The sequence below is a fragment of the Syzygium oleosum genome, unplaced genomic scaffold, assembly GCF_021117445.2.
Source record: "Syzygium oleosum isolate NSW1041296 unplaced genomic scaffold, Sole_v2.1 Sole_v2.01, whole genome shotgun sequence".
Lineage (NCBI taxonomy): Eukaryota > Viridiplantae > Streptophyta > Magnoliopsida > Myrtales > Myrtaceae > Syzygium > Syzygium oleosum.
The window spans coordinates 29,216,310-29,225,560 of NW_026607485.1; positions in this window are offsets into that span (position 1 = coordinate 29,216,310).

A 9,251-nucleotide genomic window follows, 5' to 3' on the forward strand; every position below is an offset into this window, starting at 1 on the left:
CATATACACTCATGGCATCTGCCTATATCACTTGAGAAGCCCACTCTGATAGCCATTATAATGGGTAATGATTTTCTTGGCCGAGGATAAGCTCGTACGAAGCCTGGTGAGCTAGCTGAAACACCATAACATCCTTTCCTCATTAGATTCTTCTCAAGATCAGTACGATGAATCGCATTAAAACTACTAATCGTAACATGCTCTATTTGACTCGAGCGTCTAATCCTTCAAGCCAAAAATATAGATAATTTCAACAGACAACAATTGGTTTTAACTCCCTGTGGGCATCATCAGGAGAGCAGCATCGGCTGCCGAGCAATTTGTTGCACTGTGATTAACTCTACCTTGAGAGTTCTTCTCCAAGAAGATAAACATCGCGTCGTGTCAACACAAAAACCCAGATACACTTCAATGAACAAGTTAAATGCATATCATGCCTTCTGCAATCTTCATACTTCATCCCGATGGGACAAAAATCCCACTTCTAAGCTCACATGTGACCGTGCCACCGGCAGCATCACTAGGAGTCTTTAGAACTAGGAGAATATACCAGCTAACCAAATTATTTTGCTCCCTGGGATTAAGTGAAAATTCCTGAGAAGGAAGTCAACAATGTGGTGCTTCTGTGTCTTCAGAAAGGGGGGACCACATTTTATCGAATCAATCCCACATCTGTTGCTCTTTAATCATATAAGCAAGGTAACATCAGTAACCTCACTATATAATAAGTACAAAAGAACTTACTCAAATTGCTGTATATGCTAAAAAAAACAGGCACTTTACATAGATATACATGTGAAGTCCTTGTGGATTAGTCAAAAATCAAATTAGATATACATACGGTACGTGATATTACCAATCAATTCTAAATCTATTCTACGGATGCCGATTCAGTGAATAAACACATGAGAGTATGAATAGCAACATTTTCACTCAACATAATACCATAAACAGCACACGTTACTAAACATGTTTTTGATTGGTGGGTTACAAGTTATGGACATCACTGATATGACAACTTAATTAAATATAAACGTGGATGATGTTCATGTTTGTAAATTATCAATCAATATGCTGGTCTTTCCTCCTATTAGGGATAGAAGAAACTAAGACCCTTATTCACGTGAATGATGAATAAGACACCGGACATGGACATATTTTTTACCTATCAGGCTTCTCATAATCATAAAGAGGTCTTCTCTTTTATATGGAAAACATGGCAAGAAACCTACTCATAAACACTTATGACATCTGCCTGATACCCATTATAACTGGTAATGATTTTCTTGGCCGAGGATAAGCTTGTACGGAGCCTGGTGAGCCAGCTGAAACACTCTAACATCCTTTCCTCGTTAGATTCTTCTCAGAATCAGTACGGTGAATCGCATTACAACAACCAATCGTAACATGCTCTATTTGACTGGAGCATCTAATCCTTCAAGCCAAACATGTAGATAACTTCGACATACAACAATTGGTTTCAACTTGCAGTGGGCATCATCAGGAGAGCGGCATCAATTTCCGAGCAATTTGTTGCCCAATGATTGACTCTACCTTGAGAGTTATTCTCCAAGAAGATAAACATCGCGTCCTTGGAATGTTAACACAAAAACTCAGATACACTTCAATGAACAAGTTAGACACATATCATGCCTTCTGCAATTATTAACCTCACTATATAATAAGTACAAAAGAACTTACTCAAATTGCTGTACATCCTAAAAAAAGAGGCACTTCGCATAGATATACATGTGAAGTCATTGTGGATTAGTCAAAAATCAAGGTGCGCTCGTTTCGTGAAAAAATGAGTGATTTGAAAAATATTTTTTGAAAAATGATTGTTTATATCGTTTAGAAAAATTAGTTAAAGAAAAATATTTTCATTATCAATAATAATCTATGCCTAACTATTTTCGTGGGGAAAATTACCAAAATAGTCCTAAACCTATTGCAATTGTGCCAATTCAGTCATAAACCTTTTTGTTGTACCAATTCAGTTCTAAACCTTTTACATTAGTGCCAATTCAGTCCATCCGGCCAATTTTGGCCAGCTAGTGCTGACGTGGACGCCGTTTCGACGCTGGCCGTCCGATCAACGCTGATGTGGCAAAAAAATATTTTTTTCGAATTTTTTTATTAAATTTTTTCTTTTTTCTTTTTTTTCTTTTCTTTTTCTCCTTCATCTTCTTCAACCTCTAGCCAGTCACCGGACCAGCGACCAGCCAGAGGTTGGGGTCTTTTCTTTTTCTCCTTCATCTTCTTCAACCTCTAGCCGGTCACCGGACCGGCGACCAGCTAGAGGTTGGGGCCGGCAAGGTCGACCTCGCCAGCCGCTAGCGAGGCCGACCTCGCCAGCAGCCGGCGAGGACGAGCCTCGCCAGATCTGGCGACCATGGGTTCTGGCAAGCCGAGGCTTTGATCTGCAGCGGGCGCAACTCTCAAGTTCGCACCTTTGACCCTCCGGTCGACGTTCTGAAGCTTGGGTTTTCCCGTTTGTATCCGAGGGTTTTGGGATCCAGTTCTTTGAGTACAATGGTCGGGCGCACGCTTGTCCAGGTTTCGACCAGCCCAACGTTGTTGAAGCTAAATGCCCTCCCTCCTCGCGTCTCTCCGAATTGCTTGCCCTACCTCCCCGCCAAACCCCAGATGCACCAGCACTGAGTCCAAGCGGTGAAGTCTGGCAACGCAGGGCACGCGCAGCAGCCCCCGTCTTTGCCCGATCAGCAGAGGAGGACCTCGATCGCGATCGTGCTGGATGTCCCTCGCACCATCTAGCAGCAGACATTGCGCCCGCTAAGCGATTATGGGTTCGGCCGGAGAAGCGTCTAGGAAGGCGAGGTCGGGTTGCTCCTGGTGTCAGGCGCCATGCTCTTGGCGCTGAGCTTGGCTTGGTTGAGGGCGACGGCAATGACAAGAACTTGCCAGGTCTGGCGCGGCTCGTCCTCACCGGCCGCTGGCGAGGTCGGCCTCCCCCAAGTGCGACGTTGCTGGGCAAGGACGACATTGCCGGCAGCCTCGCCCAGCAACGTCGCTGGCAAGGGCTCATCTCACCGTCGCTTGTTGAGCGAGGTCGGCCTCGCTCGAAGCGACAGGTGAGGACAAGACCTCGCCAGATCTGGCGAGGCTCGTCCTCGCCGGCTGCTAGCGAGTTCGGCCTCGCTAGCGGCCGACTGGGCCGACCTCGCCGGCCCCAGCCTCTGGCTGGTTGTTCGTCCGACGACCGGCCAGAGGTTGAAGAAGAAGAAGGAGAAAAAAGAAAGAAAAAAAAAATTAATAAATTAATAAAAAAAATTAGAAAAAAATTATTTTTTTGCCACGTCAACGTTGGCCGGTGCCGGACAGCGTCTACATCTGCACCAGCCACCAAAATTGGTCAGATGGACTGAATTGGTACCAAAAAAAAAGTTTAGAACTGAATTGGCACAATTGCAATAGGTTTAGGACTATTTTGGTAATTTTCCCATTTTCATGGGTGACGAAAAAAAAAATTATTTATTTTATTTTTCTAAACGATGTAAGCGATCATTTTTTGGAAAATATTTTCCAAATCATTCATTTTCCGCGAAACGAGCGCATCCCAAATTAGATATACATACAGTACGAGAAGATTACCTAATTAGTCATAGATATATTGTACGGATGCCGATTCAGTCCTAAACTTTTCAACTTTGCTAATTCATCCTAAATTTTTGTGCAAAATTTCAAAGTAGTCATTCCAATCAATTTTGACTGGAAACATGGCGGTCAAGTCATCGCCGGCCATTCTATGTGCAATACAACCACATTAGCGATTTTCATCAAAAATTTTAAGATGAAGTTAGCAAAATTAAAAAGTTTAGGACTAAATTAGCATCCATATAATATGTTCAGGACTGATCGAACAATTTTCCTCGTATGGTACTATGCAGCCAACCTGAGTGAGATGAGACCATGATACCGATTGGATTGTTGTATACTTCATTCAATCTATCATCTCATAATATCATATTAGGTGGCCAGAGACCACCAATGAAATTCCTGGGGACAAGGAATCTACTAGCGTTTAAGGGTGTCTTTCTAAACTTATTTTGTCTCAACTGCTTAGCACATACTTAATTTGATTCCATGACATCAACATACAATGATTAGGGCACCAAATCAATGAGCTTGTTCCAGAACGAACCGAGTTCAAACAAAACGGAATCGCATCATATTGTTCGGTTTTTCTTCGATAGCTCCTTACATAGAATATACATGCTTGCTAAACTGGAAGAAGGTGATGGACCATCAAACCCTAGGAAAGGGACATAACATTATTATGGACACATCGCCGTATGAAGTTGCAATGTGAAAACGATCATTATGGACTGAATATGGTAGACACCTGTGATTGTGTCCTTGGTCTGTGTCGAACCACTTTAGCATATCTTCAATTAAAAAATAATATGTATTATCTATACACATGAATATAATGTAACCGAGAAATTGGTGCCCATATTACTCCACCACTGAACAAAATGTTCCAACAACATATGATAACAACTAGAAAATGTTCCAACATCATGATCCCATATATTCCATAAAATTGCTTCTCTCCCTTTTGTTTCCTGGTAGGGAGCGAAAAATGGTAAGAAAATTGAACTCTCGTGCACTTAAGCCGATTCGTAGTCGAAAATTTGTTACCCTAGACATTTATTGCGCATGGTTTAAGGATAGATTCCTTCAATTATTATCTGGTAAATTCTGGGCCCGAACCGTTTGCACGAAGCAAGGTACAACACAAATTACAAGGAGAAAATTCGATATGATACAACACGACGCACTAACTTTATATATTAACGCAAATTAAAACGTTTTCATCTTAATTAAGTTAATTGACATGTAGAATTAAAATCAAGATGTTTTAAATCGACATGAATTACAAATATGATTACGATGACACAAGTTGCCAACCTAGGCAAAGGTGGTGGAGTTCGGCAACACGCGGAAAACATCATTTCAGCAAGTTTATATTTTAACAATCTTTTCCGCATTAGAGAGCATCGTAATAATGATGGACGTGGAAATTATGGGCAAGAGGCCAAAACCAGCTTTTGCTCCTCAATGCACCGCAGTTTCACAAAAGCATTTTATTTATATCTGCACCACACAATCCTACTAGACGAAGTACTAATTGAACAATCCACTTTAGCCGTTGCTGCATGATGGAAATGTTGAGGGAGCACTCGATCGATTCCTCCTTTCGATTTGGTCAAAATGATGAGTGTGTTCTTCGATGTGTTGACAGAGCTCAACTGGGTCATCGATGATGAGGCCCATGTGGGGAGCTAGGAGATAGAAATTTTAGAATATTATTGCTGGATTTGGCTGTAGCTTTAGTGATGACTATTGAGGTTTCGAATATTTCAATTTTTGGGTTTCATAAAGTAAAGTTTTTTGCATAATGTGATGATTCCCTAGACAACGCAAGGAAAAGCAGACAAAAGAGAATTGGCTTTTGCAGGCTGTGAAAGTTTAGTGCTTGTGTAATCATCTTCCACATTCCCTATACTTTTAGTAAAGTTTTAATTTATTTGCATGGGCCAACTAGTCGTTCGGGCAATATTTAAAAATTGTTCAAAGTCCAAAGACGTAGACCCCCATCTCGGATGTGACAGAGAAAGATTACAATAGTGCCGGAATCTATTGACTCTATTCTTACAATTGAGTTTTTCATCGTTGAATCGAAAAAATAAAAAATTGCAACCATCCAAGCTGAGATTTGTAGAACGGACTCTAATGTGTTGCATTTCATTTTGCCCCCATCACATTTACCATTAGTTCACATTAAACAAAAAATTTAGGAAAGTTAGGTTTTACCCCCCCCCCCCCCCCAAACTTGCATTTTGTTATACTTATTAACACCATTAATATCTTCGTAGCATGTGGCATGCCCATGCCTTTCAAGGGGGCTCCAACTTTTTCTTTGATTTCGAGTCAATTTAAATTCTCATTTATAGAAATTATTTTCTTTGTATTCATTTAGAATCAGTAATTTTCTTATCTTCTATTTTTTTATAATCTTTCTGAATTAAACAGACTAAAATCAAAAGTATAAGACTTTGTCCCGGTAAAACATGTGCATGACACGTGCTAACATACATAACGAATAATGTTGATAAGTATAACGAAAAGCAAGTTCAAGAGGGTAAAATGTAACTTTTCAAAGTTCGAGATTTAACGTACACAAACCCCAAGTTGATGGGGGAGGAATATACCGAAATTTTTCTTATATTGTACCTTATATAATTAAATTCATGTAAATTGGCAGTAAAGCAAATAGTACCAAAATCACAAAACACTCTTTAGAAAGTTCTTTTTTATCAAGTTACGTAGGAATGTGTAATACCCAATTTCACGTGATATGCATTGTAAAATTCTAAAGTATTGCTCTGAAAGGGACACTCAGTTTTTCACTTCGAAAAAGCAATGTTGTGCATGGCACGTTCAAATATACAGAACGTACAACCAGTCCTCACCAGCTATATTCCTCATATTAGAAGATACCATTGAATAATTTATTTTAATGATGCCGTAAGTGGGGATCATTAATGATGAACAAGAAGCTCCCATCACTAAATATGTATAGGGGCCAGGTGCCATTGAATGGTTGTCAGCCAAGAAGTCAATGGGTGTTAATTTTCTAAAATTGTTTAGTGGCAGTGGATATTGTGGTTACGGCAGAAGACATTAAGTGTAGTCTCTTGTGATTGGAGATTACTCAAATAACCTCGGTGATCGGCTCAGTCGGCCGAGACATTTGAAGATTTTCGATTTGGAAATTAAAAATCGCCCGTTCAAATCTCACTAAATTATATGGAAATTAGGTCGGAGCCACCTGCACAGGCCAAAACCTAGACCTTGATCAGTTTGTAGGGCCAATAGGGTGTTTTATGGACCTCCAAGTAATTATCCAGCCTCCGCCCTGCCCTTGGATCAACCAAAACAAAAACGAGATTACACAGGTAATAAGTATGTCCGTCTACTACTTTAAGATCTCACTTCAAATCATCACAACACTCATGCATACCATTCCAACTTCCAATCCAAGCTTACTTAGGTTATGTGATCTAAGCTCAAAGATTGTAGGGGGCACCCCATGTCCCCATGCCCCAAACCGTGCACATGAACTAGAAAAACACTTCTTTTTCTTGTTATCACATGATGTACGTGCGATCGACCCACGTTCACTGTCCTAAAGACTTTGTGTTTGTGCTGTAAAGAAACAATAAAGATCGAAAAAGACAGAAAGATAGAAAGTTAAATCTTTTTTTCACGAAACAAGAGAAAGGAACATGAAAAAGAGAGAAGCATTTACGATCTCAAGGAAAGCTGGAGGAGTGGAGTCCAAACGGGAGGGGACAAAAGGAACACCCATCGAGACATCGAACTCCAACTTTGTTCTGATGAATGGGGTACAACGTGTTTTCTGGGGTGGAGCTGCTTCGGGCTCGTGAATTCGTTCGCTGAGCCCCAAGTTTCGTTCCTAGTTCTGAGTGAAGTTTTAAGGGTTTTTTTTTTAAAAATTTTCTGATGTTTTGATTAGTAGTTGTTCTTTTGCCCTAAAATTAAAATCTGGGTCGGTCCATTCAAACCGAATCTTTCTACCCACTCCATCTCAGTCAAATTTAACCCCCAAAAATGATTGAAAAATGCGTCCATTAAGATGATTAAAATAAAGGGCATGCAAGATGATTCTGCAACTATTCTTAGATCGATGTGCTTTAGATTTTGTGCGTATGGATCCCTTATTTTTTTGTGGGTTTTTTTTAGTAGATTATGCACTTAGTTTAGAGAAAATAAATACCACAAACATAGCATGAGGGTTTCATTTTGCTACATCTTTAATGTGTTATCTGGCCCTCTTCATTATTTTCAAGGATGATTTTGTTAAATTTTGATTTATAGCAAAAGCCACCATTTTTTTAAATACATTTGCTTCAATTTAAGAATGTCGAAATAATTAAACTCAGCGGATTTGTTTAGAAAAATACACCAAGGAATTCTCCATCTCAAAAGCACTTCCATATGAACTTAGCTAAATGACTTGAATACAAGGCCAGTAGTTCTTGACACGATTCATTTGCATGACACAATACGACATCACACGCAATTAAACGGGTTTGGGTTTTATATGAGCAGGTTAGTGTCATAGATGACACGATAGAAATCGTGTCTTACACACATTGATCCTCTTAACCTGTCTAAATATGGATTGGTGCATTTAAGTTAACATGTTAGCATGTCATTTTTTTCAATGTGACAAAATTGAACACTTTTAATTCTCATATTTAAAGATTTTTTAATTCTTAATATTTTAAAAAAAATTAAATCAATGTCTAAAAAGAGATAGTAAAATAAAAATATTGTAGAAATACAAAATTCATTAAACATATGGAAAAACTAATCCAATCATGTTTTAGAAAGTAAAGCACGATTAACTATATTATCTAGAAATGTGTTTGGCACAATTTATTGTGTATCAACGTGTATTACTTGTTTATCATTTATACATGTAAATGAATATTTGCAGCAAGTCAACATATCAAGTCATGTCAACACCTAATAAGTGACACCCTTCGTCATTGCATTAATCGTTTCATGTAACTCGCTTTGTTAGGCGTGTCGTGTTCGTCTCGTGGCAGTTCGACAAATTTATTAAATGCGTTGTGTTTGAACTAGCCATATTTGTATTATACCACTGTTTTAACAAGGCACGATTAACACGACGTGAATTGCTAGCCCTACTCAGAGACACTAAACTCATCATTATTATTCCATTAAAAAATTAGAAGGAAGAGATGCATTGAATTTCCACGTCACCAAATATTTTATATACTTGAAAGTTAGCAAGTTGTGCTAAATATATGATAAGTTAGATAGACACCTAATCTCATCTACTTCAATATTTTATTTTCAGCTGTGTGCGGTAGAGGAAGAGTTACACCAGTTTAGCGAGCTAGGAAAACACTCCTCATGCAAGAGTTTGTTGAAATGGGTGATCTGGGATTGACAAGATCACTTGTAGATTGTCTACTTTTTATGGTGAATAAAAGCTTATAGTCAAGATATTATTTTACTGCAACAGGAAATAAAAAGAAACTTAATGAAAAGCAAATCGCATTGTTGAAGGTGTGAAGCTCTAGAGTATGAAGTTAAATAAATATTTTCATCAGCATTTTACATTGCGAAGATTTTATTAACGGGTACCTTGAAGATACTTGTTAAACACT